Genomic DNA, 12,668 nt, shown 5'->3' with positions numbered 1-12,668 from the left:
CAGACCGCCAGGTGGCGGACCTCTCTCCCGATCCACGATGGTCTCCCTCGCAGGGGCAGAGCAGAGCGCCGCGGGAGGACAGCGCCACACCTTCCCCCGCAATGTGGGTTCCGCTTCGGAACTGTCCGCTCTCAGGGATACTGGCTTGCGCAGCAACCCCTCCGCCTCAGCGCCGATACGTCCCAAAATTTCAGCAGGCTTTAGCAGGGGTCATACGCTTCAACCCGAGGCTGATGCACGCTCATTTCTTCGTGTTTGTCACCAGGATATTGTAGGATTTTGCTGGCGGCCCGGGAGCTCGCAGAGATCACGTCTGCATGCCGAGCCCGCTGGCCACGCCCCCGAGGAATACTTTCTTGAGTGACTCCCTTTAAAGCAGGAGCCACGGATCGCCGATGGGCCTCGAAGAAAGTGAAGTCAGTGTTGAGAATCCTCGATGGAAGTTCGGTGGCATTAAGGCAGCAGCTTCTGTCCTGGTGGTGCTCGCCAACGAGTCTGACACGTCCTAAAAGGAAAAGGCATGCAGGGTACCTCAATGTCAATAGTTCAGTACCACAAACAGTTTGTGAAGAACTTTGGCCCAGTAAGGGCGTTGAGTCGTCCGGCGTCTTTACAGTCTTTGGGTGGCGGGAAACCCATCGCCGGATGTTCCTCGGCGCGTCGACCTCGCCTTCTCCGGCGGGATAAAGCGGTCGGCGGTGCGGACGAGCACGTCCGAGAATCAAAGGTCTTAATCAATGGATCTTTGCGGCTCCAGTCGTTGACGGCACAGCATCAAGCGGTCCCTGCTTCTGGGCAACACGGCTTTGACGGGCATCCAGCGGTTATAGCAAACCTGCGAACCCTGGTCAACGATGGTGGATGGAATGTCCGGTGCTTATCTTTGTTCTCCTTGGCAGTCCCCATCTCCGGTCGGCAGCCTGTCGAGGGTCTGGCTTCCAGGGAGCTTCGGCAAAGGTTAACGGTGCTCGATGGTCCCTCGGAGCTCAGGAAAGGGGCGCCTAACCAGGTCCTCTCTTGGATGAGTCTTGGCATCACAGCGGCTTTCAGATTGCAGTGAAGGTAAAAGCAGTCAACCTTCTTCTTCAGGCTCGGCTTTGAGATCAAGCGTCAGTTTTGACTTCAGCTTCTGAGCGAATTATAGCAGTGAGAGGCCCCCGGTTATACTGTTGATCTCCTATTCATTCTGCTGGGGCACACTCAGGCAACCAACCACTCAGAAGGGCATTCAGTAGTCAGTCAACCAATCGGGCATACATTGCATTCAGGCCATTCTCCTCCCTCTCAGACACTCACAACAAGGAATGTGTATTGGGAAAAGTACCCAGCCATTCAAACTACACACTGCATTCATACCAGTTTCGGGCAGTGCTGTCTCAGTCATTGTGTTTCATACTAGAAACCAGACATCCACAACAAGAAGTGCATATTGGTCGCACACTCCATTCACCCAGGTCCCACCACAGGGTGTACCCACAACATACAGTCCCCGGCAAGGCTCCAGCCAGCCTGGCCTGGACTTCTCTACAATACCATATATGGAACTTCCACCCAACAGTCAGTCAGTGGGAAGGGACAGAGTCAGGGCTTCCCAGGTCTGTGGTAAAACAGGGTAACAGGCAATAGAAAGTAAGAGGCCACAAGGGCCATCTTGTTTCCTATCAGGAATCAACTGATTCCAATGGCAGGGCATGGGTCTCCCAAAATGGAGGATACTCAGAGCACCTGTCAATTTCAGCATGGAGCTGCCACCAGCCCATAACCAACTCTGTGGGCCACACACAGGTACCCAAAAGCATACACTAGGGGTACAGGGTTGTACCCCCACCCATGGGTGCCATAAGGGTATATCCCATGGGTCTGTACACCAAACCAAAAACAGGAAGAGCTTCACTGCCAGGAGTCCCACATGGACTCCTGGGCAGAAAACAATACAATACACAAACGAAAAAGGACTACAGGACAAGGACAGGGAGGCCCTGTCCCTCCAATGCATTTCCAGCAGCACACAAATGCCGTACCCAATGATTGTAATGCTCCTGTGCCTAATGAATGCAATGCTTCTGCACCAGTTCTCAGTACTACCTCCGATCCCACTGCTAGTACATTTGGCATGCCAAATGCCATACCCAATGATTGTAATGCTCCTGTGCCTAATGAATGCAATGCTTCCGCACCATTTCTCAGCACTGCCACAGAGCACAGTGCTAATACAATTGCCATGCCAAATGCCATACCCAATGATTGTAATACGCCTGTGCCTAATGATTGCAATGCTTCTGCACCAGTTCTCAGTATTGACTCCGAGCCCACTGCTAATACAATTGCCATGCCACATGCTGTGCCTAATGATTGTATTGCTCCTGTGCCTAATGATTGCAATGCTTCTGCACCAGTTCGCAGTACTGCCTCCGAGCCCACTGCTAATACATTTGCCATGCCAAATGCCGTACCTAATGATTGTATTGCTCCTGTGCCTAATTACTTCAATGCTCCTGCACCAGTTCGCAGTACTGCCTCCGAGCCCACTGCTAATACATTTGTCATGCTAAATGCTGTTCCTAATGATTGCAATGCTCCTACACCAGTTCTCAGTACTGCCCACTGCTAACACAATTGCCATGGCAAATGTTAGCTCTACCCTATTGTCCAATCTAAATGTCGCCCGTAGGCCTGACACCAACACTGTAACCTTAACTAACGCAAGAAATCTTTCTCCACGTAAAATTAACAACCCGAGCCTCGCCTACCCTAATAACATCTCCTTACCTGGACAGAACTCTCCTTCTACCTCTACTCACGACCTCAATCTATTCCCTTATCAATGCTCGCTCCCTTCCTGCACACGCCTTAGACATCCACGACCTCCTCATTAAAAACAATCTAGATGCCCTGGTCACAATGGAACCTGGCTCTATGCTAGCGCTCACCCTCCCCATAGGCTACACTATGTTATGTATTTTATTTTTATTTTTTACATTTGTATAGCGCACAAACAGCCCTTGGGCATTGCAGTGCTGTTACTTGTTATTAACTTAGTTACAGAAAGGATCATTTTGCATTTGGGTCAGAAATACATTACACACAGTAGAATAGTATAACACTGCATTGTTCATATCTGGCGGGTGTAGGTCTTGATTTTGCTGTGGTGTGGGCAGTGATTAAGAGAAGAGCAGTGTTTTTATCGTTTTGTGGAATGCCAGATGGGAGATTTCTCCACGAAGTGGAGGTGGTAAGGTGTTCCATTGCATAGCTGCTTGGTAGGGGAAGCTGGCGTCACCTGCTCGGGCTCTCTTGGTTGTGGGTACTCTGAGCATGTTTGCATATGGTGTACTTGTAGGTCTGGTCGAGGATATGGGGTGGACTCTCTCTGAGAGGTAGGTATGGGCAGTTTGGTGGATGCACTTGTGTGTCAGAGCAAGGGCTTTAAAGATGACTCTTTCTTTGACTGGAAGCCAGTGAGCTTGTTTACTGCCACCCATGCTTGGATGGTGTTGTATATGTCGTTCAGGGTCTCAGAGTCGGTGTCATAGTCTCCTGTTAGGGGGAGGAGGATTTGGGTATGGTCGGCGTAGTTAGTATTCAAGATACCCAGTGTGTCAAGTGACAGATCAAACGCTATAGGAGGTGGCGTGGCCTTTATTGATCAATTAAGTAAGCATGGTTTTCAAACTTATGTTGCCTTTAATTCACCTGAGAATGCAAGAAATCCTAAAACTGACTACGAAGAATTGTTTGGTAAAAAAAACATGTTACTGTTTTCGGAGGCTTCCTACCGATAACACCAGTAAAAAGGTCAACCTATTTTCAAAACATTAGGACACAAACAATGCCACAACACACTTGGAAGCATAGGAAATGTAAATCTCTGGTGCATTTTCGCTACAGAGAACTAACTTAAAACATGCGGCAGTCTGCAGATATCACCGATGCTAACATTTTAAAACGCATTGCAACTGGTCTGCTTACTAAAGTTGAAAAATCCATCTTAAAAACTAGACTAATCCATGAGCTATACGGGCAACACACATCTACCCCTTATTACATGGAACAATTAAATCAACAAATTATGAAATACATGTCCTTAATGCCAACCTTTGCCAGCTGTAGTCAATTCAATGATACAATGTCAAAAAAAAGAAATTAAACTAAACCCATACTACATATCAACCCCACAGACAAACTAGAAGTGCATGACATGATACTCACGGCTATCTGCCCCTGTTTATATTAATGTGGGTGGGAATTGTAGAGGTGCTCTCGGCTATCTGCCCTGTTTGTATTAATGTGGGTGGGTATTGTAGGGGTGCTCTCACCTATCTGCCCCTGTTCATATTAATGTGGGTAAGTAATGTAGGGGTGCTCACGGCTATCTGCCCCTGTTTATATTAATGTGGGTGGTTAATGTAGGGGTGCTCTCGGCTATCTGCCCCTGTTTATATAAATGTGGGTGGGTATTGTAGGGGTGCTCTCGGCTATCTGCCCTGTTTATATAAATGTGGGTGGGTATTGTAGGGGTGTTCTCGGTTATCTGCACTTGTTTATATTAATGTGGGTGGGTATTGTAGGGGTGCTCTCGGCTATCTGCCCTGATTATATTAATGTGGGTGGGTATTGTAGGGGTGTTCTCGGTTATCTGCCCTTGTTTATATTAATGTGGGTGGGTATTGTAGGGGTGCTCTCGGCTATATGCCCCTGTTTATAGTAATGTGGGTGGGTAATGCAGGGGTGTCCTCGGCTATCTACCCCTGTTTATAGTAATGTGGGTGGGTATTGTAGGGGTGTTCTCGGCTATCTGCCCTGTTTATATTAATGTGGGTGGGTATTGTAGGGGTGCTCTCGGCTATCTGCCCCTGTTTATAGTAATGTGGGTGGGTAATGCAGGGGTGTCCTCGGCTATCTACCCCTGTTTATAGTAATGTGGGTGGGTATTGTAGGGGTGCTCTCGGCTATCTGCCCCTGTTTATATTAATGTGGGTGGGTATTGTAGGGGTGCTCTCGGCTATCTGCCCCTGTTTATATTAATGTGGGTGGGTATTGTAGGGGTGCTCTCGGCTATCTGCCCCTGTTTATAGTAATGTGGGTGGGTATTGTAGGGGTGCTCTCGGCTATCTGCCCCTGTTTATATTAATGTGGGTGGGTATTGTAGGGGTGCTCTCGGCTATCTGCCCCTGTTTATATTAATGTGGGTGGGTATTGTAGGGGTGCTCTCGGCTATCTGCCCCTGTTTATATTAATGTGGGTGGGTATTGTAGGGGTGCTCTCGGCTATCTGCCCCTGTTTATAGTAATGTGGGTGGGTAATGCAGGGGTGTCCTCGGCTATCTACCCCTGTTTATAGTAATGTGGGTGGGTATTGTAGGGGTGCTCTCGGCTATCTGCCCGTTTATATTAATGTGGGTGGGTATTGTAGGGGTGCTCTCGGCTATCTGCCCCTGTTTATAGTAATGTGGGTGGGTATTGTAGGGGTGCTCTGGGCTATCTGCCCCTGTTTATATTAATGTGGGTGGGTATTGTAGGGGTGCTCTCGGCTATCTGCCCCTGTTTATAGTAATGTGGGTGGGTAATGCAGGGGTGTCCTCGGCTATCTACCCCTGTTTATAGTAATGTGGGTGGGTATTGTAGGGGTGCTCTCGGCTATCTGCCCGTTTATAGTAATGTGGGTGGGTATTGTAGGGGAGCTCTCAGCTATCTGCCCCTGTTTATAGTAATGTGGGTGGGTATTGTAGGGGTGCTCTCGGCTATCTGCCCCTGTTTATATTAATGTGGGTGGGTATTGTAGGGGTGCTCTCGGCTATCTGCCCCTGTTTATAGTAATGTGGGTGGGTATTGTAGGGGAGCTCTCAGCTATCTGCCCCTGTTTATAGTAATGTGGGTGGGTATTGTAGGGGTGCTCTCGGCTATCTGCCCCTGTTTATACTGTGGGTGGGTATTGTAGGGGTGCTCTCGGCTATCTGCCCCTGTTTATATTAATGTGGGTGGGTATTGTAGGGGTGCTCTGGGCTATCTGCCCCTGTTTATAGTAATGTGGGTGGGTATTGTAGGGGTGCTCTCGGCTATCTGCCCCTGTTTATACTGTGGGTGGGTATTGTAGGGGTGCTCTCGGCTATCTGCCCCTGTTTATATTAATGTGGGTGGGTATTGTAGGGGTGCTCTGGGCTATCTACCCCTGTTTATAGTGATGCCACCGGACTTTTCAGCAAAGTGCTCCTAACGTCTAACAGCAGCAGCTGCTGGAGTGCACACACTGGCCGTCAGGGGGTGGGTTTATAAGCTCCCCCTGGTGTAGGATCATTTGCCCCGTCCCACATTGTAAAGGAGCCAAGATGCAGTCAGGAATAGACACTCCTCACCTTTCTCACGTCACCACGAGGTGCAAAGGCGGGCGAGACCCCAACAGCCAAGAAGAGCTCGCGAGGCAGACAAAATGGCGCCCTGTGCTCGGCCTGATGACCTGAGGGGGAGAAGGATTCATAATACGCCTGTGCAAAGAAAGAGTGTCTCGTCAGTGAGCGTGGCTGTAGACTGTGATCTATCAATACGCATGCGCAAACATATAGTATCTCTACAGTGAGATTGGCTAATAGTTGAAGGCATTCTGCGCATGTGCAGAGGATTGATTTCTCTTCAGTGAGCCTGGCTTGCAATCTGTAGGGGTATAATGCGCATGTCCGAGGAAGCAGTATCTCAGTGTATGAAGGCACACTGCGCATGTGCAGAGACCCGGTAGGTCTGGCTGGAGGTACACACTGCGCGTGCAGAAGAAACCGTGTCTACAATGAGCCTGGCTAGTAGGCTGTAGAGGCACACTGCCCATGTGCAGTAGGGCCACTGTCTACAATGAGACTGGCTAGTAGTCTGTAGAGGCTGTAGAGGCACACTGCCCGTGTGCAGAAGGGCCACTGTCTACAATGAGCCTGGCTAGTAGTCTGTAGAGGCTCTAGAGGCACATTGCGCGTGTGCAGAGGAGCCACTGTCTACAATGAGCCTGTCTAGTAGTCTGTAGAGGCACACTGCCTGTGTGCAGAAGAGCCACTGTCTACAATGAGCCTGGCTAGTAGTCTGTAGGCACAATGCCCATGTGCAGAAGAGCCACTGTCTACAATGAGCCTGTCTGGTAGTCTGTAGAGGCTGTAGAGGCACACTGCCCGTGTGCAGAAGAGCCACTGTCTACAATGAGCCTGGCTAGTAGTCTGTAGAGGCTGTAGAGGCACACTGCATGTGTGCAGAAGAGCCACTGTCCACAATGAGCCTGTCTGGTAGTCTGTAGAGGCTGCAGAGGCACACTGCCCGTGTGCAGAAGAGCCACTGTCTACAATGAGCCTGTCTGGTAGTCTGTAGAGGCTGTAGAGGCACACTGCCCGTGTGCAGAAGAGCCACTGTCTACAATGAGCCTGGCTAGTAGTCTGTAGAGGCTGTAGAGGCACACTGCATGTGTGCAGAAGAGCCACTGTCCACAATGAGCCTGTCTGGTAGTCTGTAGAGGCTGCAGAGGCACACTGCGCGTGTGCATAAGAGCCTCTGTCCACAATGAGCCTGTCTGGTAGTCTGTAGCGGCTGTAGAGGCACACTGCGCGTGTGCATAAGAGCCTCTGTCCACAATGAGCCTGTCTAGTAGTCTGTAGAGGCACACTGCCCTTGTGCAGAAGAGCCACTGTCTACAGTGAGCCTGGCTAGTAGGCTGTAGAGGCACACTGCCCGTGTGCAGAAGAGCCACTGTCTACAGTGAGCCTGGCTAGTAGGCTGTAGAGGCACACTGCACGTGTGCAGAAGAGCCACTGTCTACAGTGAGCTTGTCTGGTAGTCTGTAGAGGCTGTAGAGGCACACTGCCCGTGTGCAGAAGAGCCACTGTCTACAATGAGCCTGGCTAGTAGGCTGTAGAGGCACACTGCCCGTGTGCAGAAGAGCCACTGTCTACAGTGAGCCTGGCTAGTAGTCTGTAGAGGCACACTGCGTGTGTGCAGAAGAGCCACTGTCCACAATGAGCCTGTCTGGTAGTCTGTAGAGGCACACTGCGCGTGTGCAGAAGAGCCACTGTCTACAATGAGCTTGTCTGGTAGTCTGTAGAGGCTGTAGAGGCACACTGCGCGTGTGCAGAAGAGCCACTGGCTACAATGAGCCTGGCTAGTAGTCTGTAGAGGCACAATGCCCGTGTGCAGAAGAGCCACTGTCTACAATGAGCCTGGCTAGTAGTCTGTAGAGGCACAATGCCCGTGTGCAGAAGAGCCACTGTCTACAATGAGCCTGGCTAGTAGTCTGTAGAGGCTGTAGAGGCACACTGCCCGTGTGCAGAAGAGCCACTGTCCACAATGAGCCAGGCTAGTAGTCTGTAGAGGCACAATGCCCGTGTGCAGAAGAGCCACTGTCTACAATGAGCCTGGATAGTAGTCTGTAGAGGCACAATGCCCGTGTGCAGAAGAGCCACTGTCTACAATGAGCCTGGCTAGTAGTCTGTAGAGGCTGTAGAGGCACACTGCCCGTGTGCAGAAGAGCCACTGTCCACAATGAGCCTGTCTGGTAGTCTGTAGAGGCTGTAGAGGCATACTGCCCGTGTGCAGAAGAGCCACTGTCTACAATGAGCCTGGCTAGTAGTCTGTAGAGGCACACTGCGTGTGTGCAGAAGAGCCACTGTCCACAATGAGCCTGTCTGGTAGTCTGTAGAGGCTGTAGAGGCACACTGCCCGTGTGCAAAAGAGCCACTGTCTACAATGAGCCTGGCTAGTAGTCTGTAGAGGCTGTAGAGGCACACTGCCCGTGTGCAGAAGAGCCACTGTCTACAATGAGCCTGGCTAGTAGAGGCTGTAGAGGCACACTGCGTGTGTGCAGAAGAGCCACTGTCCACAATGAGCCTGTCTGGTAGTCTGTAGAGGCACACTGCCCGTGTGCAGAAGAGCCACTGTCTACAATGAGCCTGTCTAGTAATCTGTAGAGGCACACTGCCCGTGTGCAGAAGAGCCACTGTCTACAATGAGCCTGGCTAGTAGTCTGTAGAGGCACACTGCCCGTGTGCAGAAGAGCCACTGTCTACAATGAGCCTGGGTAGTAGTCTGTAGAGGCTGTAGAGGCACACTGCGTGGGTGCAGAAGAGCCACTGTCTACAATGAGCCTGTCTAGTAGTCTGTAGAGGCACACTGCCCGTGTGCAGAAGAGCCACTGTCTAAAATGAGCCTGTCTAGTAGTCTGTAGAGGCACACTGCCCGTGTGCATAAGAGCCACTGTCTACAATGAGCCTGGCTGGTAGTCTGTAGAGGCTGTATAGGCACACTGCCCGTGTGCAGAAGAGCCACTGTCTACAATGAGCCTGTCTGGTAGTCTGTAGAGGCTGTAGAGGCACACTGCCCGTGTGCAGAAGAGCCACTGTCTACAATGAGCCTGTCTGGTAGTCTGTAGAGGCTGTAGAGGCACACTGCCCGTGTGCAGAAGAGCCACTGTCTACAATGAGCCTGGCTAGTAGTCTGTAGAGGCTGTAGAGGCACACTGCCCGTGTGCAGAAGAGCCACTGTCCACAATGAGCCTGTCTGGTAGTCTGTAGAGGCTGTAGAGGCACACTGCCCGTGTGCAGAAGAGCCACTGTCTACAATGAGCCTGTCTAGTAGTCTGTAGAGGCACACTGCCCGTGTGCAGAAGAGCCACTGTCTACAATGAGCCTGGCTAGTAGTCTCTAGAGGCACACTGCCCGTGTGCAGAAGAGCCACTGTCTACAATGAGCCTGGGTAGTAGTCTGTAGAGGCTGTAGAGGCACACTGCGTGTGTGCAGAAGAGCCACTGTCTACAATGAGCCTGTCTAGTAGTCTGTAGAGGCACACTGCCCGTGTGCAGAAGAGCCACTGTCTACAATGAGCCTGTCTAGTAGTCTGTAGAGGCACACTGCCCGTGTGCAGAAGAGCCACTGTCTACAATGAGCCTGTCTAGTAGTCTGTAGAGGCACACTGCCCGTGTGCAGAAGAGCCACTGTAGAGGCACACTGCGTGTGTGCAGAAGAGCCACTGTCTACAATGAGCCTGTCTAGTAGTCTGTAGAGGCACACTGCCCGTGTGCATAAGAGCCACTGTCTACAATGAGCCTGTCTGGTAGTCTGTAGAGGCTGTAGAGGCACACTGCGCGTGTGCAGAAGAGTCACTGTCTACAATGAGCCTGTCTGGTAGTCTGTAGAGGCTGTACAGGCACACTCCCTGTGTGCAGAAGAGCCACTGTCTACAATGAGCCTGGCTAGTAGTCTGTAGAGGATGTAGAGGCACACTGCCCGTGTGCAGAAGAGCCACTGTCTACAATGAGCCTGGCTAGTAGTCTGTAGAGGCACACTGCTGTGTGCATAAGATCCACTGTCTACAATGAGCCTGTCTAGTAGTCTCTAGAGGCTCTAGTGGCACATTGCACGTGTGCAGAGGAGCCACTGTCTACAATGAGCCTGTCTAATAGTCTAGAGGCACACTGCCTGTGTGCAGAAGAGCCACTGTCTACAATGAGCCTGGCTAGTAGTCTGTAGAGGCTCTAGAGGCACATTGCACGTGTGCAGAGGAGCCACTGTCTACAATGAGCCTGGCTAGTAGTCTGTAGGCACAATGCCCATGTGCAGAAGAGCCACTGTCTACAATGAGCCTGGCTAGTAGCCTGTAGAGGCTGTATAGGCACACTGCCCGTTTGCAGAAGAGCCACTGTCTACAATGAGCCTGTCTGGTAGTCTGTAGAGGCACACTGCGCGTGTGCAGAAGAGCCACTGTCTACAATGAGCGTGTCTGGTAGTCTGTAGAGGCTGTAGAGGCACACTGCCCGTGTGCAGAAGAGCCACTGTCTACAATGAGCCTGGCTAGTAAACTGTAGAGGATGTAGAGGCACACTGCCCGTGTGCAGAAGGGCCACTGTCTACAATGAGCCTGGCTAGTAGTCTGTAGAGGCACACTGCCCGTGTGCAGAAGAGCCATTGTCTACAATGAGCCTGGCTAGTAGTCTGTAGAGGCTGTATAAGCACACTGCGCATGTGCAGAAGAGCCTCTACAATGAGCCTAGCTAGTAGTCTGTAGAGGCACACTGCCCGTGTGCAGAAGAGCCACTGTCTACAGTGAGCCTGGCTAGTAGGCTGTAGAGGCACACTGCGCGTGTGCAGAAGAGCCTCTGTCTACAATGAGCCTGGCTAGTAGTCTGTAGAGGCACACTGCCCGTGTGCAGAAGAGCCACTGTCTACAATGAGCCTGGCTAGTAGTCTGTAGAGGCTGTATAGGCACACTGCCCGTGTTCAGAAGAGCCACTGTCTACAATGAGCCTGGCTAGTAGTCTGTAGAGGCTCTAGAGGCACATTGCGCGTGTGCAGAGGAGCCACTGTCTACAATGAGCCTGTCTAGTAGTCTGTAGAGGCACACTGCCTGTGTGCAGAAGAGCCACTGTCTACAATGAGCCTGGCTAGTAGTCTGTAGGCACAATGCCCATGTGCAGAAGAGCCACTGTCTACAATGAGCCTGGCTAGTAGCCTGTAGAGGCTGTATAGGCACACTGCCCGTGTGCAGAAGAGCCACTGTCTACAATGAGCCTGTCTGGTAGTCTGTAGAGGCACACTGCGCGTGTGCAGAAGAGCCACTGTCTACAATGAGCGTGTCTGGTAGTCTGTAGAGGCTGTAGAGGCACACTGCCCGTGTGCAGAAGAGCCACTGTCTACAATGAGCCTGGCTAGTAAACTGTAGAGGATGTAGAGGCACACTGCCCATGTGCAGAAGGGCCACTGTCTACAATGAGCCTGGCTAGTAGTCTGTAGAGGCACACTGCCCGTGTGCAGAAGAGCCATTGTCTACAATGAGCCTGGCTAGTAGTCTGTAGAGGCTGTATAAGCACACTGCGCATGTGCAGAAGAGCCTCTACAATGAGCCTAGCTAGTAGTCTGTAGAGGCACACTGCCCGTGTGCAGAAGAGCCACTGTCTACAGTGAGCCTGGCTAGTAGGCTGTAGAGGCACACTGCGCGTGTGCAGAAGAGCCTCTGTCTACAATGAGCCTGGCTAGTAGTCTGTAGAGGCACACTGCCCGTGTGCAGAAGAGCCACTGTCTACAATGAGCCTGGCTAGTAGTCTGTAGAGGCTGTATAGGCACACTGCCCGTGTTCAGAAGAGCCACTGTCTACAATGAGCCTGTCTGGTAGTCTGTAGAGGCTGTAGAGGCACACTGCGCGTGTGCAGAAGAGCCACTGTCTACAATGAGCCTGGCTAGTAGTCTGTAGAGGATGTAGAGGCACACTGCCCGTGTGCAGAAGGGCCACTGTCTACAATGAGCCTGGCTAGTAGTCTGTAGAGGCACACTGCCCGTGTGCAGAAGAGCCACTGTCTACAATGAGCCTGGCTAGTAGTCTGTAGAGGCTGTATAGGCACACTGCGCGTGTGCAGAAGAGCCTCTACAATGAGCCTGGCTAGTAGTCTGTAGAGGCACACTGCCCGTGTGCAGAAGAGCCACTGTCTACAATGAGCCTGGCTTGTAGTCTGTAGAGGCACACTGCCCGTGTGCAGAAGAGCCACTGGGCCTCATTCCGAGTACGGCGCTAACCAATGGCGCTATTAACGCCTTGGTTGACGCCGTACCCGGACCGGCAGTGCCTTGGTGGATGGCGGAATTACCGCCCCATTCCAAGGTTGGCGGGGCGGTAATTCCCCAATCCCCATTTACCCTTCCCCATTCCCATTCTTGCCCC

The 12,668-nt window shown here is 51.5% G+C and overlaps 1 protein-coding gene across 1 annotated transcript in view; it reads right to left on the bottom strand.

Annotated features, from left to right (window-relative positions):
• The window catches only part of LOC138498159 (zinc finger protein 268-like), a 36,636-nt gene extending 30,167 nt beyond the window's left edge, over positions 1-6,469 (bottom strand). The window contains exon 1 of the mRNA XM_069622038.1: positions 6,353-6,469. The gene's annotated coding sequence lies outside the window, so the exon portion shown is untranslated. The remainder of the gene's footprint in view (positions 1-6,352) is intronic.
• Between the last annotated feature and the right edge of the window lie 6,199 nt (positions 6,470-12,668).

This window comes from Ambystoma mexicanum, chromosome 5q (assembly GCF_040938575.1).
Source record: "Ambystoma mexicanum isolate Mex_15411 chromosome 5q, UKY_AmexF1_1, whole genome shotgun sequence".
Classification (NCBI taxonomy): Eukaryota; Metazoa; Chordata; class Amphibia; order Caudata; family Ambystomatidae; genus Ambystoma; species Ambystoma mexicanum.
Note: the sequence above shows the minus strand (reverse complement) of the source record. Positions and strands in the feature narration are given on the sequence as shown.